At 42.2% G+C, this 19,587-nt stretch overlaps 1 long non-coding RNA gene across 2 annotated transcripts in view; it reads left to right on the plus strand.

Annotated features, from left to right (window-relative positions):
- Positions 1–19,587, plus strand: part of LOC119854253 — a 66,643-nt gene that overhangs the window by 34,791 nt on the left and 12,265 nt on the right. Inside the window, exon 1 of one of the 2 annotated variants that reach the window (XR_005292389.1) lies at positions 10,531–10,619. The exons of the other annotated variant lie outside the window; for it this stretch is intronic. This is a non-coding gene — a long non-coding RNA (uncharacterized LOC119854253). Of the gene's footprint in view, positions 1–10,530; positions 10,620–19,587 lie in introns of those variants that run through there. 2 annotated transcript variants of the gene reach the window in all.

Consider the following 19,587-nt stretch of genomic DNA (forward strand, 5'->3'; position numbering starts at 1 on the left):
GCAACTTGGGAGGAAGGGGTTTTACTCTCATTATTTCCTGATCCCCAAGGCAAAGGGAGGTTGGAGGCCCATTCTAGATCTAAGGGCATTTAACAAATGCAGGAAGGTGCAGACATTCAAGATGGTGACACTAGCACCAATTATTCCAGCTCTAGAGCAAGGAGACTTATTTCAAGCTCTCAACCTACAAGATGTCTACTTCCATATTTTGATACAACAATTGTACAGGAGATTTCCTACGGTTTACCTTTGGGGTAGAACCATTACAAGTACAGCCTGCTCCACCCAAGGTTCTCTCCACTGTAGTGGTGCACACTAACCCCGGTACAGCAACTGGAGTTTATCAGCACCAACCTTGATGCAGTGCAAGCGAGAGCATTCCTCCCGCTATGCAGACTCACCACCCTGGGACAGATGCTTCCCTAATAGGCTGGGGAGCTCATCTGCACAACCATAAGGTTCAGGGTAAATGGCCTTCCACAGAAGTGACCTTCCATATCACTCTTTTGGAGCTAAGGGCTGTCAGGAACGCCTCTGCATACTTTCTGCCTTTTAAGAACACCCACACAAAATGGACACCCACATGGACTTAATATGACCTGTATGTTTTACATAAATCACCAAGGGGGTGCCAGATCTCCCTCTCTCTGCAAGGAAGCACGCAAACTTTGGAATTGGTGCATCCATCACAATGTGCTCATCTTAGCTGTCTGTCTACTAGGGATACAGAATGTGACAGCCGACAGTCTAAGTTGGAATTTTTGTCACGACCATGAGTGGGTACTGAACTCAGAGGTGCTTCAAGATATATTCGCCCTTTAGGCAACCCTGACTGTGGATCTCTTTGCCACTTACTGGAACAAGATATGTCCTCATTATTGCCCCAGAGCCAGCCTGGGGAAACATTCACTGGGAGATGTTCTCATCCTCCCATGGGACATGGCTCTCTTGTATGCCTTTTCCCAGTTTTCTCTTCTATCCAAGATTCTGTTGAAAATTCAGTGAGCCACAAAGAGAGTTATTCTGATTGCCCCTCCTGGCCATGACAAGTCTGGCTTCCTTAGCTGATACAGATGGCAATATGTCCTTCTGTTCCTCTTTGGCCCATTCCTCACCTGCTTTCTCAATACAATGGGATGATCCTTCACCTCAACCTGAGGGTTCTTCACCTCCAGGCTTGGCTCCTTCTTAGTTCCAAGACTTAGAGGCAGAATGCTCTGACGAGCTAAAAGATGTGTTGCTACACAGCCAAAAGTTGAGCATTTGACATACTGACCTACAAAATGGAAACTATTCCAAATTTGTTGTCATTCTAAACACAGAGACCCAACCAGCTCTTCCCTCCCTCTGATTTTGCACTACATTTTAGACCTCGAGGTCAAAACTCTCACTCAGCTCCCTTAGGGTACATCTCGTGGTGAAAACTGCTTTCCACTGCTAGATAGACAGGTACTCGGTGTTTGCTCACCTGCTGATGTGTAGATTTCTTAAGGGCATTGGGAATCTCTTCCTGCATGTGACACCAACCGCTCCAGCCTGGGACCTTAACCTAGTTCTCGGGGCTTTGACTAGATCTCCCTTTGAGACTATGGCAACTTTCTCTCTCTTGCATCTATCCATGAAGACAGCATTTCTAATTTCCATCACCTCAGCTAGGCGCATAGGAGAAATAGCGGCCCTGATGGCCAACCCACCATTCATGGCCTTTTTTAAAGACAAAGTAACTCTAAAACCGTATCCCAAGTTTCTCCCTATTTTCTCTGCACTTTCCATATGAATCAACAGATCCATCTCCCTTTTTTCCCCAAAAACCATATTGTGACAACAGGGAGATGATTCTGCATATGCTAGATGTTAGAAGGACACTAGCATTCTACTTGGACAGGACTAAAGACTTTAGGAAATCCCCTAAACTCTTCCTTTCATCCACAGAAAGATCCAAAAGCTCTGTGATATTGGCTCAAAGACTATCCAAATGGGTCTCTGGTTACATTAATTGCTGTTATCAAGGGCACAATCTGCTTCCATCCAGAGTCCATAAGCATTCCATGAAATCAATTTCTACCTTGGTCACATTCCTTAAAGATATCCCTCTCTCAGTAATCTATAGAGCAACGACTTGGGCCTCAGCCCATACTTTCACAGAACATTATGCGATCACTGAAGATTTGGCCCCCGACTCCACCTTCAACTCCAGGGTGGAGTCCGTTACTTCAGAGAGTACTCTGCAGTCCCAGTCTCCAGTGGTGGGTACTGCTCGGGAGTCCCCTACGGTGGAGCACCCAGAGGGACACTACTCAAAGAAGAAGAGGAAGTTACTCATCTTGTCCAGTAACGATGGTTCTTCGAGATGTGTCCCCCTATGGGTGCTCCACAACAGCCTTCTTCCCCTCTACTTCGGAGTACTGCTCCACGGTGGAGAAGGAAGTGAGCGGGGTTCGCCTGCGCAGTGCTAGTTAGCTTCCAGGCAGACCACAAGGGAGGGAGAGCACATGCGCAGGCTCAACGGACACTGCTACCAAAAATCTCCGATTAGAGGCTCAGGGGCACATGTACACCTACAGTGGAGCACCCATAGGGGCACGCATCTCAAAGAACAATTGTTACTGCACAAGGTGAGTAACTTCATCTTCCTTATTCTCTTCCTACTTGATGATATTGCCTTTAAAGTTAACATCACAACCTCATAACTTCAGAGGTGTTTTCAGGGTAACAGACTATATAGCCCAGTTTTCAAATCTGGGCATCTATGTTAGACACTCAGATCCTGCATTTGGATGCTCTAAGTGGCACTCAAACACCTATCTACAGTACCTGTATGGTACTGATTCCAGAGTAGCAGCTGTGTTTAGTCTGTATTCGCAAAAAGAAAAGGAGTACTTGTGGCACCTTAGAGACTAACATTTATTAGAGCATAAGCTTTCGTGAGCTGTACCTCACGAAAGCTTATGCTCTAATAAATTTGTTAGTCTCTAAGGTGCCACAAGTACTCCTTTTCTTGGTACTAACTCCAGCACCTTTAAAGTTCTGCAATTTAGGTGCTCTTATTGGAAAAATGGGCTCTTTTATGTCACAAAAAGTGCTAGATTTTAACTTTTTATTGCAGGATCAAAAACAGGAGAAGCAGGGTTTTAATGGAATAAATTCATATCTAATCACAAATCTGTGAAATAACAGCAATGGAAATATAGGGAGTGACTGGCTAATAAATTACCTTGTGTATATGCATCCTTTTTCAGTTTGTTCCACTGTAAAAGCCTCTGTTTAGGTTTAAATATAGCATTGTTTGTAGGTGAAAAAGTAATTTGGCTAGAATAACAAAATAATATCCAGATAAAATCTATCAATAATTATTTATGATGCTTTAGTGCCTTCTTCTACATGTGAACAGCTTAGAGTGCTTTAATGATGGGGTTGTCTGCCTCTTAAAGGCAGTGATGCCTGGTGGTCAACCTACCCCGTTATGTGGCATGGTCCTTTTAAGATTTCTAAAGGTCCTGTGTATATATACAAGGGACTCAGGAGATACTGAGAGGAAGAGGTGCCTGGAATAAGTGGTTCTTGGGAGGAAATCCCATCACTGTATTTTTAATGTCCAGGAGCCTTGCAGAGAAAGCAGGGTAAGGCTCCTCTCTCACCCAATCAATTGGGGATGAGCTGGAAGAAGGGGACCAGCATAAATGCTGCTTCCTCCCCTATAGCAGGGCAGAAATTTAGCAGGAGAAGCTTGGCCTGCTGAACCCTCTGTTCCTAAGGACTAATTGTGTGGGTGAGGGGAAAAAGCAAGCTGAGAAGGAATGCAGCTCCAAGGAGGAGAGCTGGGGACTGGTGTTTTGAGAGAGCAGGCCAGGACTCTTATATGGACCCAGAGGGAATGACCTGGGGCAACTAACCAAAGTGAGTTACACTTGGTAGAAAGGTTTAATAAAAAAAGGGGGGGGTACATATCTTGAACCAACTTAGTCAGGGTAACTGAAAGAACCTGAGGGGCCCTGAGCGCGATGCATCTGTATGGCCCCATCGGGCCACAAGGGTATATATTGGATGGCAGCACCTCATATCATAAGCCAAATAGAATTAAATGCTGGAGAACTCCCCCTCAAACAAAGTATAAACTGCAAGACTAGTCTTGAAATGATCCAGACAATTTAACCAGGAGGAAACCCCCCAAACAATCCAATGTGTGTTTTACCATTTATGCTGTTTGCTTATTTTTTGTATTTTTATTCAACTGTTAGTTTCACTTCAAGTGCTAGTTTCGCTTTCTGGTTCTTCAAACATTTGAAATATTTCAGATACAGCTGCTGCAAAGGAATGTGTGACATCTTGCTTCATTCAAACTTCATCTCTTCTGTAAGAGAGAAATTATATACCCTGTAAGCAGGCAAAGTGTCACCTGGTGGATAAGGTGTAAAAACCCCAAAACAAAACAAAAAACCCCCCCAGTTTTTCAGGCTGTCTGGGTTCTGCCTTCAGGCTTTTATTCTTCAGGGTTTTTGAAGAGCTATAGCTCAGAGTCGACAATTAAAGTAAACTGAGTTTACACATTTCCAGAAAGCAAAACCAGAACCCCTCTGTCTGGGCCATTATCTCAGCCGTGTAGCAACTGGATGTGACGTTCCCTGCTGCAAGTCATTCCCTCCTGTCTCCCAAGCAGCCATGCATAGAATGTCTTCCTGTTGGGAAACACAATTGTCTTACCCTTTCCATCCCCCCTCCCCACATTATATTGCTGATACCTGGAAGTGTCCTAGCACTTGGTCGCATACCTATATTCTCCAGGTGGGCACTAATTCTCTATAATTGCTATAGAAAAACATTTGTGGTGTGTATATACTATATGGAATAACTTTCACTCTGTTTTGAATATGACTTCTCCTACTGCCTCTTTGCATGGAGTTAGGCTAATAGAGCATGTGTAGGATTAAGCCTTAACTCCTATTTAAGTGAATGAAACTTTTGTGTGTTAAAGGGCTGAGTTATATAGCCCTCAGGTAGTAAACTTGTAGGGCCACATTAAAAAATAAAGGTGTCTAATAGGGCTGTCCCTAGCCATTTTGGTGCCCTACGCAGCCCCACTGCCCCAAATTTCCTGGTGCCCTACGCAGCTGCGTACTTTGCATATGGGTAGGGACGGCCCTGGTGTCTAATTTGTGTCAGCATGGTATGGGGAGGGGAGAAAGTAAGCATGTAGTTGTATGTAGAGAACATGTATTTGGTCACAAAATAGGTACTTGGATATACATATACCCATTTGCTCAATAGCATTACGTGTTTTGCCCACACTGTCACCAGGTTTGTGTCCTTGTGTGTATATTTTGCTTCTGAAATTTGGACTCCTATCCCTAAAAATGGGGTTCTTATTCTGTAGGATATTAAGAACATAAGAGTGGCCATACTGGGTCAGACCAAAGATCCATCTAGCCTATTATCCTGTCTTCCCACAGTGGCCAATGAACATAACAGGTAATTATCAAGTGATCCATCTCCTGTCGCCCATTCCCAGCTTCCGGCAAACAGAGGCTAGTGACACCATCCCTGTCCATCCTGGCTAATAGCCACTGATGGACCTATCCTCCATGAACTGATCTATTTTTTTTTAACCCTGTTATAGTCTTGGCCTTCACAATATCCTCTGGCAAAGAGTACCACAGGTTGACTATGCGTTGTGTGGAAAAAATACTTCCTTTTGTTTGTTTTAAACCTGCTGCCTATTAATTTCATTTGGTGGCTCCTAGTTCTTGTGTTATGAGAAGGAGTAAATAACACTTCCTTATTTACTTTCTCCATACCAGTCATGATTTTATAGACCTCTATCATATCCTCCCGTAGTTGTCTCTTTTCCAAGATGAAGAGTCCCAGTCGTATTAATCTCTCCTCATACGGAAGTCATTCCATACCCCTAATAATTTTTGCTTCCCTTTTCTGAACCTTTTCAAATTTCAGTATATCTTTTTTGAGATGGGGTGACCACATTTGCTGCAGTATTCAAGATGTGGGAGTACCATGGATTTTTATAGAGGCAATGTGATATTTTCTGTCTTATTATCTATCCCTTTCTTAATGATTCCCAACATTTTGTTTGCTTTTTTGGCTGCCACTGCACATTGAGTGGATGTTTTCAGAGAACTATCCACAATGACTCCAAGATCTTTTTCTTGAGTGGTAACAACTAATGTAGACCCCATCATTTTATATGTATAGTTGGGATCACGTTTTCCAGTGTGCATTATTTTGCATTTATCAACATTGAATTTCATCTGCCATTTTTCAGAGTAGCAGCCGTGTTAGTCTGTATTCGCAAAAAGAAAAGGAGTACGTGTGGCACCTTAGAGACTAACAAATTTATTAGAGCATAAGCTTTCGTGAGCTACAGCTCATCCGATGAAGTGAGCTGTAGCTCACGAAAGCTTATGCTCTAATAAATTTGTTAGTCTCTAAGGTGCCACACGTACTCCTTTTCTATCTGCCATTTTGTTACCCAGTCACCCAGTTTTGAGAGATCCTTTTGTAGCTCTTTGCAGTCTGCCTGGGACTTAACTATCTTGAGAAGTTTTGTATCATCTGCAAATTTTGCTACCTCTCTGTTTACCCCTTTTTCCAGATCATTTATGAATATGTTGAATAGTACTGGTCCCAGTACAGACCTCTGGGGGACACCACTATTCACCTCTCTCCATTCTGAAAACTGACCATTTATTCCTACTCTTTGTTTCCTATCTTTTAACCAGTTACCAATCCATGAGAGGACGTTCCCTCTTATCCCATGACAACTTACTTTGCTTAAGAGCCTTTGGTGGGGGACACTATAATTAGTCTGTAATTTCAAAGGGTTTCTGAAAATCTAAAAACATAAATATCCACTGGATCCCCCCCTTATCCACATGCTTGTTGACCCCCTCAAAGAATTCTGATAGATTGGTGAGGCATGATTTCCCTTTACAAAAACCATGTTGACTCTTCCCCGACAATATTAATGCTGTCAGTTCCACAGTTTGGTGTCTTTTTAAAACAAAATCACATTTTTTGCTGCAATTGTTAAGTGCCGCATGTTAAGCGGAATGGAACATATATTTTTGTCCTATATTTGCTCATCAAAAGTATTTATTAATAATTTGTAATAAGTTGTGCTTGGAGGCCCTGTTGTGGATTCTGACCTCACTGTGCTGGGTGCTATACAAATATAAACTCTTTGGGGCAAAGGTTAACATTTTTACCACAGTAGAGCCCATAGACCACAATCACAATTGTGCTAAGTGCTGTAAAATCACATAAAGAGTCAGGCTCTACACAAAGAAATTACAGACTACTTATAGATGTTAGTTGGTAGTGTTCAACAAATTCTGCTTTAGGTCTGCTTTTTAACTGCTTGTGCTGTGTAGGGACATAATGACATTTTCAGAGTATTTTTTTTTTTAAATAAATAACTCAGAAAGCAAGAGATTAGTGTAATCAGACTGAACAGGGCTGGAGAATCAGTAGAAGTGGGTTGATACCAGAACTGAAAGGAAGGCTTCAGGTTTCTATGAGTGTGAGCAAAATGAAGTTCTTCGTGTTAACTATTCACTCCAACTTTAGAAAGCTTTTTTAAACTTCTAAACTGCAGTCTGGATAAAAATGAAAAATAGACCAGAAATAGCGTTGACAAAAAGAAGATTGATCATTTGACTGTACAGCAACAGGGGAGTTAAGTGGAAGTTGCAGTCTTGTCATGCATTTTTCATAAACATTCTACTTCATCACACACAGTTAAACAAACAAATAAATAAACAGATTTTAATTAGTGACTGTGGACAGAACATCAATAGCTCTGTACATGGCAGTGCTGTTGTAATACTGGCCAATAATCACAGTCCATGTTAATTCCAAAAACGACATACAAATATTTCTTGGTTACATTTTCAAAGCAGTGTTAGGAAGTTATGTGCACTAATCCTGTAACAATAACAGGATTTGTGTTTAGAACTCCACAAGCAAAGCTTTGAAAAAATAACTGTAAGGGTGTAATGCAGCAGTTAAAATAATCCCCTGCCTCCTACCCTCTGGGAAATATGGGCAACTTTTCAAATATGATAGACACACTTTCGTGAATCCTGACATTAAAATCACCCATCCACCCAGGGATTTGAGATCATAAATAAATACAAAAGGAAGGTCAGACATTGAAATGGACTTCTGATTCTTTCCTAGTGAGAAAATTTGTCATGAACCCCCCCCCAAAAGTGTTATCTGAAGTAAAGAGAGGTGAGCATTCTCTTTGACTGTTGTATAATGAAAGGAAATGTGATGGCAACTGTACTCTGGCAGGATCTGATCATGCCAGGTTTTGTGCACCACCCCTCAGCTTCTATTTACTTTAGTGCAATATGAAAACACTCAGTACCTGGCGGAATTGGGCCTTTTTGTTTCCTCTAGCTAAGTGTTTCTCATACTGGGGGTCCTGACCCAAAATGGGGTTTCAAGACTATTGTGTAGTCATGAGATCGTATGGTATTGCCACCCTTAGTTCTGTGCTGCTGCTGGTGGATGCGCTGCTTTCAGAGCTGGGTGACTGAAGAGTGATGGCAGCTGGCTGGGCACCCAGCTCTGAAGGCACCACCACCGCCAGCAGCAGTGCAGAAGTAAGGGTGGCATGGTATGGTATTGCTGTATTCCCCCCTCCAGTAGTGTCCTTTATTTGGAAACGTAAAATATGATCATGCTACTTTATACTTTTTTGAAAGGCTTCAGTGCCTTTGCTTACAGGAATAATGATTACATGCTTCATTTAGTGCTCCTTTGAGTATGTATAGTAATTTGCTATAACTTTTGTGAATGGCTTTTTGTTGTGTTTTCATATATTCATGCACTGAACAAAAATTGGAAGTGAATGCAGTAGTCTATGTAGGAAACTAGAAAATGTGAATCTGAAAACTTTCAACCAAATCTTTTCTCAAGCATAACTCCAGTTTGACTTCAAAGGAAACCAAGATTTGGCCCCGACCTGGAACAGAAAAATTATTCCCTACGTTAAGGATTTGAAGAAGCCAATAGGAGTTGAGGGCCTTTAGTATCTTGCTAGAAGCTCTCTGAATCTCACAGGATATGGTTTCCAATTCTGAATTTAAAGCATTTCTTTAGCTAGTATTAGCTGTGGTTTTTAAAAGACATTTTCAATAACTATGGCTATAACAGATACATCTATAGATTTTAATCAAATTTGTCATCTCAAGTATTGTTGGCAAACCCTATTATCACAATACCCTAAATAAAATCCTATCAATGTGAACAGAAAACATAATAACAAAACATTCCTTTTTATTCCCACACTGCTCAAACCTGAAGCTTTCTGAGCGCCATAAAAATTTATGAATTTCAAACAAAAAACATGACCTAATATAAAACACATACACCAAAAGTTATTAAACCACTCTTCCTAAACAGATAAATAGCCCCTACCCCCACAAAGTAAAGGAAATGGGGGAGAAGGGAGGGGGGAGGGCATTAAACTTGAGATACTGTGGGAACAGATTGCTAATGTAACGTTGTTTCTTCTAAATAGCCTTGTTTATTCTTCTAAATAGCAAAGCTGCTTTTACTGAAAATGACCAAAAGGTGGCAGTGCTCCATGCACTGTTTATTTGCAAATGTCTCACTTTACAGTGCTTTAGCGACTAACAATTTATTAATAAATTTGTTAGTCTCTAAGGTGCCACAAGTACTCCTTTTCTTTTTGCGAATACAGACTAACACGGCTGCTACTCTGAAACCTGTGTTTACAGTGCTTATCATCCACTTTTCTTCAAGTACATCCCAGAAAACTATAGGCTTATTTATATATATATATATATAAAATCCCCTTGTGGCTACATCTGGTTTTTCAAGATATATGTCTAATATGTTTTAGCAGGCATTGCATTTGCTAAAATGCTTCTCTAAAACAGTGTTGTTTCTTCATTGTGTACATCCTGCAATTATCTCATAGGGCAAGGGCCTGAACCTCTGAAGCCAGACAGTTTTGCCACTGAGTTAGTTGGCAACAGCATTGGGCACACAGTGAAAAGCTACTGAAGCTAAAACCTTCTTGATTCCTCCACACAGGCAAAATCCTGGACCCAGGGCTTAGTTCATGTAAAAGCTCCATGCAGGGCATGGTGGCAAAGGTGGCTTCTTCCTACCTTGGCTGTCATGCAATAATGGAAATGTGCCTGCAGGTGCTATTATAGCTATAGGTCTGTATTAGTGTTGCCAGCCATGTGGTTTTTGACCGGAACACCCATGGGAAAAGGGACCCTGGTGGCTCCTGTCAGCACCGCCGATAGGGCCATTAAAAGTCCGGTCAGCAGCACAGCAGGGCTCTGGGGCTAAGGCAGGCTCCCTCCCTGCCCTAGCTCTACGTGTATCCCGAAGTGGCCACCAGGTCCTTGGAGCGCCGAGGCACATGGGCAGCCAGGGAGGCTCCGCACGCTACCCCCCGCCCTCCCACTGCTGGCTCTGTAGCTCTCATTGGCTGGGAACCGCGACCAATCGGAGCTGCGGGTGTGGCTCCTGCAGGTGCAGAGGGCAGCATGTGAAGCCTCCCTGGCTGCCCATGCGCCTAGGGGTTGCAGGGAGCTGGTGGCCGCTTCCTGGGAGCCATGGTAAGTGCCTCTGGGACCCCACACTCTGAAACCCCTCCCACACCCCAATGCCCTGCCCCAGCCCAGAGTCCCTTCCTGCACCCAAACTCCCTCCCGGAGCCTGCATCCCCACCTCCCTAACCCCCTGCCCCAGCCCAGAGCCTCTTCCTTCACCCCAAACCTCTCATCCCCGGCCCCACCCCAGAGCCTGCACCTCTCCTGCACCCCAACCCCTCATTTCTGATCCCATCTGGAGCCTACACCCCCAGTCCCCTCCTTCACCCCAAACCCTTATCCCCAGCCCCACTCCAGAGCCTGCACCCCCTCCGACTCCCTACCCCAGGGAGGAACCCTCTCCCGCACCCCAAACCCCTCATCCCCAGCCCCACCCTAGATCCTACACCCCCATCCAGAGCCCTCACTCCCCATAACCCAAACCCCATGCCCTAGCCTGGTGACAGTGAGTGAGGGTGGGAGAGAGTGAGTGATGGAGGGAAAGGGGGAATGGAGTGAGCAGAGGCGGAACCTCAGAGAATGGGTGGGGCAAGGGCAGGGCCAGGGCAGGGGTGCATGGGCACTGAAGTTCACTACACAGCATGCAATCAGTGGGCACTATGAAATCCCACACATGATGGTGACTTGACTACCTACTGCATGGAAAAGTGCAGGGTGGATGATCAGTAGCCAGACTAAAAGAAAAGGAGTACTTGTGGCACCTTAGAGACTAACAAATTTATTAGAGCATAAGCTTTCGTGAGCTACAGCTCACACATTTGGTTGACTAAGCGGTAGAACCGCCTGAGCCAGTGAAGGTTGACTCATATGAATGGCTATAATCAACCTGGGGGTCTGATCCTGTTTCCATTGAATGGAAAGGGAACACAAAAGGAGTGTGAATTTGGCAGATGCACATTCATTTTAAAAAGGTGTGAATATCTATGGAAAGTTTTCTTGTATTTGCCCAGTTCTCTCCATCGGTTCCTGAATGGGCTAATAACACGTTATTAAAACAACAAAATCAAGTCTAACTATTTTTTATATTACTATGGGATTCTGATAATCTACTTCTTGCATTTCTCATAACTTCTGTAGGGTCCTAGGAAGGGGAGAATTCCCAGATGGTCTGCCTGGGCATTTCTTTAGATGTCTTGGTATTGTTTAGCATTGACTGAAATTGTACATCACTTCTAGCAGTTAAGTCTTGACTTCCAAAAGGTGGTAAAACAAATTAAAAATAGCAGTCCAACTCGCTGTATAACTCATATGTAGGACATATATTTAAGAAGATACTTGCAGAAGGATGAGCAGGTTGGACGTTTCTGTACCATTCTTTCTCTAGCCAAGACATCCAGGAAAATGATTAACCTGTTAGGACAATACCTTGTCTTCCTAAGGCCATGTCTACACTACCACTTTTGTTGGTATAAATTATGTCACTCAGGGGTGTGAAAAAACAGACCCCGGAGTGCCATAGGTTACATCAACAGAAGCATCGGTGTGGACTGTGCTATGTCGGTTGGAAAGCTTCTTCCACCGACATAGCTACTGCCACTCATGGAAGTGGTTTTATTATGTTGACGGGAGAATTTGCTCCTGTCTGCATAGAGCAGCTACATGAGCAATCTCGCAGTGGTGCAGCTTCAACAGTACAGCTGTGCCATTGTAAGCTTGCTAGTTTAGACATGGCCTCAGTGTAGTTTTAATCTTTTTGATATGCCTGACTATAACCATATAATTCTCCCTAAAAGTAGACCTTTTCAGGTAGGGAATTGAGAGCTAAAACTGTAGTGCCAGTAGATATAATACTAGCAGATGTGTTTTATATAATCCTAGCTCATAAATTGTAGGTAGTAAATCATATAGTTCAAATGGAAAGAAAAAGAGTCTTTAGATTTGTTTCCCCCACCCGCACCCCCACCTCTGAAAAAAGAACAATGACTTAGTCCTAATCTTTCTTGGAAAGCTATTCAGAATTAGAAATATTTAAAAATAATCTGTGGGAAAAGCATCTTGAAAGATTTAATAGAAAATGTTCTGTTCTGTTTGCTTGTTGTCCTTTTTTCATTGACCATAACCTTCTTTAAATTTTACATCCTGCATTGGAATTCTGGATTCAGTGACTGGTTCCCTTTGTGTTACCACTGCACTGCGAAGTGCCTGAAAGTAAAGGCACAAACTAAGGTCATGCATTCACAGTAACTAACCAGGGACAGATTTTGAAATATACTAATAGGCCAAATACCCTATTTCTTTTAGCCATAATGATGAAGCACAGATTAACCTTAGGACCTGTCGATCTATCATATGGTGCAGCCTGATAGTGTAAAAGTGAACTGCCATAAGATTGGTGTGGAACAAGTTGTTTTTTAAACGGTGGAGTGACAAAGCAGGAATTACTTTCCTTTTTTCAAAGATGTCAGAAATGCTGGAGTATTAATTGTGAATATGGTGGAGCATAAGAACTTCCATAGTGGATTAGATCAATGTGTCATCTAATTAGATATCTATCTTTTGAAGAAGGCTTAAAATCCTTATAATATACCTATTGTAATTGTGAAATACTGCAAGTCAAGGGCCTGATCCAAATCCCAGTGAAGTCAAGAGGAATCTTTCAATTGACTCTGTTGGGCTTTGGGAATGGGGAAGATTTTCTTCCTGAACCCATCTAGTGATCATATTATTCCTTGAGATATGAGGTTTGTTAAATATTTGTATCCTATATTCCAGAATTTATTCTTAGTTAAACAGAGGGATAATCCTTTTTTTAAAAACTACATTGTTGACTTCAATAACATTGAGTAACAGCAGTGGGTTCCACATGCCATTTTTTGTCTATAAATGCAGTGGTGGTGGTGAGTTGTAGATTTTTATTTTGAAAACATGATTATTTTCAGAATGAAGGTGACCTATTTTCCTCTTAAGTGGCACTGATTCAGCAAAGCACGTAAACTTGCATTTAACTTCAAGCAAGAGAGCCTTGATTCAGCTGGGTACTTAAGTGTGTGCCTGTCTGTATACATATGACTAATCCTATTGGCTTCAATAGGACTATTCACAGGTTTAATGATAGGCATGCACTTAAGTATCTTGCTCAATTAGAGTCATGAGTAGTTCCATTGACAACTTTGAGTCCCACTGAGTGCTTTGCTGAATTGGAGCCAATATGTATAAATATGGCAGTTTCTTTTGACAATAAACGGAGTACCACCTGGTTACAGAGAGGAGGATATTCTGTTTATTCTTCTTCTAATTTATACTGGGATAAATTACAAACATGGGGGAAATACGTATCTATTATAATGGAATGCTCATAGATGAAGTCCCTGATTGATGTTGAGGCACAAAGAGGCAAAGTCGTCATTGATCCAACTGTGGACACTGTGAGCAAATGACACAATTATTTTGTGGTTCTTTTTGATTTCATCAGATGAGGAAGTGTCTCTTTTTATTTCTTAAATGTCTGTATAAAATGTATTTTGTAAGATATTCACTGTGTCTCTCCCCTGGTGGATAGATACTTAGCACACATGACATAAAGTTGTAATTAGAGATGGACAATATCTATGTAATTGAGACCATCTGTCATAAAAATAAAGGGAAGGGTAACCACCTTTCTGTATACAGTGCTATAAAATCCCTCCTAGTTAGAGGCAAAACCCTTTCACCTGTAAAGGATTAAGAAGCTAAGATAACCTCGTTGGCACCTGACCCAAAATGACCAATGAGAGGATAAGATGCTTTCAAATCTTGAGGGGGGAGGAACAAAGGGTTCGTCTGTCTGTGAGATGCTTTTGCCAGGAACAGATCAGGAATGCAGCCTTACAATTCCTGTTAAGTTAGTAAGTAATTTAGCTAGAACATGCATTAGATTTCCTTTTGTTTAATGGCTGGTAAAATAAACTGTCCTGGATGGAATGTATATTCCTGTTTTTTGTGTCTTTTTATAACTTAAGGTTTTGCCTAGAGGGATTCTCTATGTTTTGAATCTGATTACCCTGTAAGGCAGGGGTCGGCAACCTTTTAGAAGTGGTGTGCCGAGTCTTCATTTATTCACTTTAATTTAAGGTTTCGCATGCCAATAATACATTTTAACGTTTTTTAGAAGGTCCTTCTCTATAAGTCTATATATTATATAACTAAACTATTGTCGTATGTAAACAAGGTTTTCAAAATGTTTAAGAAGCTTCATTTAAAATTAAATTAAAATGCTGATTTTACACCGCCGGCCCTCTCAGCCTGCTGACGGCTTGGGGTTCCATTCACCTAGGCCAGCAGCGGGCTGAGCAGGGCCTGTGGCTGGGATCCCGGCTGGCAAGGGACCGGCAGCCAGAACCCCAGATCGGCAGTGCGCTGAGCGGGGCCGGTGGCTGGGACCCCAGACCAGCAGTGGGCTGAGCGGCTCAGCCTGCTGCCGCTCAGCCCACTGCCAGTCTAGGGTTCCGTCCGTGGGCTCCTGCCAGCCAGGGTCCCAGCTGCCGGCCCCACTCAGCCCGCTGCCGGTCTGGGGTCCCGGCCCTGTTCATATAGAGTAGGTACCTACCTTATCCCTGGTTCTAGCCATTCTCTTCCACTCTCTGCACTAAGATGAAGGTGGGAGTGCACTGAGAACAGGGCTAGGGGAGAAGGAGCAGGCTGGGGGTTGGGGTGCAGGGTTTGATCAGGAGCTAGAATGAGGGAGGGAGGCTCAGGGTTGGGGCAGGAGGTTTGGGTGTGGAGCACTTACCTGGGCAGCTCCCATTTTGGTGTGAGGGGTGCAGGTGGGAATGTGTGTGTGTGTAGGAGCTCCCATTTGGTGCTCAGGATGGGGATGTGGGGGATGCAAGAGTCAGGGCACGGGGTATGTGGGGGGGCTGGGTATGTGTGGGGAGTGCCGGAGTCAGGGCAGGGGGTTGCGGGGGCTGGGTATGTGTGGGGGGTGCTGGAGTCAGGGCTGGGGTTGTGCGGGGGTTCCAGGGTCAGGGCAGAGGGCTTGGGTGTGGGGGGGTGCAGGGCTCAGGGCAGGGGGCTGGGGTTGTGGGGTGCTCCCAGGCCCTCTGCCCTCTGCCCTGAGCAGCTCATGGCAGGGGCTGGAGGGGATATGTCGATTCCACCTCCTTCCCCAAGGTCCCTGGAGCAGAGAGCATGCTGCGGCTCTGCTTTTCCCTCTCCCGTCTGTAGCAAGGGCCATCAGCTGATCGGCCACAGGGAGGGAGAGGAGGGGGGGCAGGAACCCAGCACGCTGGGGGAAGAGGCGGGGGGAGGGATAAGCTTGCCTGCCCTGCAAGGAGAGAGCGATGGGCGGAGAAGAGCAGTGCAGGATTTTTAATGGCATGCTGCTGTCTGCCGCGGTAGGCAGGGGTAGGCAGACAGCAGCGTGCCATTAAAAATTGGCTCGCGTGCTGTCTTTGGCCCACATGCCATAGGTTGCTGACCCCTGCTTTAAGGTATTTACCATCCTGATTTTACAGAGGTGATTCTTTTACCTTTTCTTTAATTAAAATTCTTCTTTTAAGAACCTGATTGATTTTTTCATTGTTCTTAAGATCCAAGGGTTTGGGTCTGTGTTCACCTGTACAAATTGGTGAGGATTCTTATCAAGCCTTCCCCAGGAAAGGGGCTGTAGGGTTTGGCGGGATATTTTGGGGGAAGACATCTCCAAGTGGGCTCTTTCCCTGTTCTTTGTTTAAAACGCTTGGTGGTGGCAGCATATGGTTCAAGGACAAGGCAAAGTTTGTACCTTGGGGAAGTTTTAATCTAAGCTGGTAAGAATAAGTTTAGGGGATCTTTCATGCAGATCCCCACATCTGTACCCTAGAGTTCAGAGTGGGGAAAGAACCTTGACACCATCAATAAACTCTTTCTTTTCCACACAATTATTTGTAATTTTCCTAGCTTGACTTTGTTGATCTTTTCATGAATAATGCCTTTCAAACAGTGATAAATATGAGTGGCTGTCACTGAAGATCTGCTGCATCACATGCCCTGAAACACACACTCACCTGTAGTGTGCAAATTACCAATATATCTTCATTCAGATTCACACATACCCAAATAAATTTGTTAATCTGTAAGGTGCCACAAGGACTCCTAATTATTTTTGTTCCTACTATGCTTATCATTATTGGTACATCTAAATTAGAACTACTGTTGCACACTTATTTTAAAAAAAATGCTTTGATAACCTTCTTGTAATCCAGAGCATTTTGTTTTTCTGTCTATCTGGATGGCAAGCTCTGGAGCATGGACCATATCTTCCTCTGTTTATGTAAAGCATTGGTCAGTTGGTGCATAACAAAGCATAAAAATATTTTCCAGCAATCTCTCTGTCTACCTATCCATCTCTCCCTCCACCTCTCAAGATTTTCCATCACAGTAATTATCTAAGTTTTATCTATATTTCTCTTTCCTATTCTTTATCACTTTGGGCTTGTACATGAAAACATGGTGCTATATCTTCTCTTTCTTTGCAATCCAAAGTCATCAGAAATCTTTGTTCTTGATATCCCACTTAATTGCCGTGAAAATGAGTGACATCACAAACAGAAGATAGATTTCAAATATGTACTAAGCAGCTGGAGCAGATAAATTCTTAAGAAAGATCCTATTTTTTTTTAAACAAAGTCCATGGTAGTGAGAAGAGAAGAAAATGGGAAACTTGCTTCTAAAGGAATGTATGTTTGTTTGTTTTTCAAACTTTTCCTTGAAGCATCAACTATTCTTTAAGCAGAGAAACCAGTCCAGAAGATATTCTGTTGTTTTGCCATTTGCACTGTAAGTGTCATGGATGAAGGTGTTCTGTGACTTTTGTTAAGGTTTTAGTTTTAATAAACGAGGTCATGGCAACAGAAATTGTTTATCACTATTACTTCTTTTGTAGGGAATATCGGTTATTATGAGGTCTGAAACATTTTTTTTCTCCATAGTAATATTCCCTCAGTTATTTCTTTTCAGTGACAAGTGTCTGAGTTTTCACTTTGGTTCTTCCACTGTCTCCTCATTTTTCTACTTAGAATAACAAAGTTCAGTTTGAGAAGTGTGAGGAAAATACCCGAGGATATATAGTATGCTAGTTTTCAATGATGTGCCATTACTGATGAAAATACCATTTTTAGAAGACGGAAAAACATTGCAGTGTTGTTCAAATAGTAATAACTGACATTTGCAGTGATGTAAAGCTTTTCCTAGTTTCAGTCAACGAGCAAGAACCTTAGCAATGATCTTAAATGATCTAATTTACATATACAACCTCTTCCTACGACAATTATATTTGTTTGGATCTTTACCAGGTTTAGAAGAAGAGTCACCAGAAGTAAATCCTTGAAGATGCTGGATTTACAATCCTGAAGACTTGAATGATCTTTTATTAAATCACAGAATAGGCACAATGAGGGTGGCAGCAGCAGCAAAATTTTCCCGCTGCCACACCAAAATACCTCAGCAGTGAATTACAGTGACTATCTCCAAAAAGAAAAGGAGTATTTGTGGCACCTTAGAGACTAACAAATTTATTTGAGCATAAGCTTTTGTGAGCTACAGCTCACTTCATCGGATGCATTCAGTGGAAAATACAGCCTTGTCAACTGCTGGAAATGGCCCACCTTGATTATCACTATAAAAGGTTCCCCCTCCCGCACCCCCCGCTCTCCTGCTGGTAATATCTCACCTTAAGTGATCACTCTTGTTACAGTGTGTATGGTAACACCCATTGTTTCATGTTCTCTATGTATATAAATCTCCCCACTGTATTTTCCAGTGAATGCCTGTAAAATGTGTCAAACAAATAAGTTTGCTGCATTAAATTTGCTGGTCTTAGTCACTGTTACTGTTTTATCTGCACTGTAAAATGTATTTTACTTCTCCAAATCAAAGGCAATGGCAGCACTGTGGTAAAATGATTCTGTGGGAATAGTTGCTTAAATGTACATGTTTTCCTATAAAGACACTATAACTTTTGATGTACTGGCTATGACACTCTTGCATAGATATTCATTGTTTTATAATCTAGGATTTAGAGAAGTGGTAGGTTGTGTTATGGCAGAAAGCTCCTTATTTAGTAAGGCAGAGTTCCATGGTGCTGAATTGGAAAGAGTACTCAGAATACCTGTTTTGATTAGTACTGACATGTATGTGACTCTGTTTCTTGATTTTCAATTGAAATGGTACAAAATCACTGTAAACAGAGTACATGATAAATTTCACACTTCTAAACCTTTATATCAAATTTGTAAAGTAGGCTATTTAATCAGGTTGACTTTTTGCTGGTAGATCACTCATTCCTATTGTTTTCGTATCGTGCAGTAGGTGTAATGGCACTGTACACGGTGTAAAATTTGTCAAACAAATACGTTTCTCCTGAAAGATTTATTATCAGTACAATAGTTAGTATAATATAGAACAATGTGATGTAGTGTAGAGTCTAGTTTTGATTGTAGACTCCAATATGCTAAATTGCACCTTTTTATATGAGCGCATAATTGACTTGCCACTGCTTGTAGGGTACAATCACCTGGAGTTGTAGCAATACACCAGGAGATAGAATTGGGCTCACAGATTTAATAATGAGCATTAAGTTTAGATCCTATAATTTTCTGTTCCAAAAGGTGCCTACCATTTAAGCTGAAACAGAATCCCATTAGCTGTAGTAGTTTAGTCTATAGACTTGCCACTAGAAAATAATAGGATGGCACATAGTCACAGGGCTGGCATTCATAGAGGGCAGAGGGTAGAGTTCAATACTATGTTCAGATACTTTATGGAAGTTCTTTTCACAATTTCACAGTTAAAGTGGAGTTGAATTTTGCACTTTATGAAGAGATTCAACCACTTTGTTACTTATGAAGAATATAGCATATATTCACTGAAATTACAGCTCTTTGACTACAGAATAAATTTTCTGAGACTTTACAAGTAAATTGGTTATATAGTTTTAGTTAATTAAAATATTGGTTCTTGAAGAAATGTAGCACCTTGTGCTTTACATTTTTGTCCCAAAATTATCTTAATCACAGAA

The sequence above is a fragment of the Dermochelys coriacea genome, chromosome 4 (assembly GCF_009764565.3).
Source record: "Dermochelys coriacea isolate rDerCor1 chromosome 4, rDerCor1.pri.v4, whole genome shotgun sequence".
NCBI classification, from domain to species: domain Eukaryota; kingdom Metazoa; phylum Chordata; order Testudines; family Dermochelyidae; genus Dermochelys; species Dermochelys coriacea.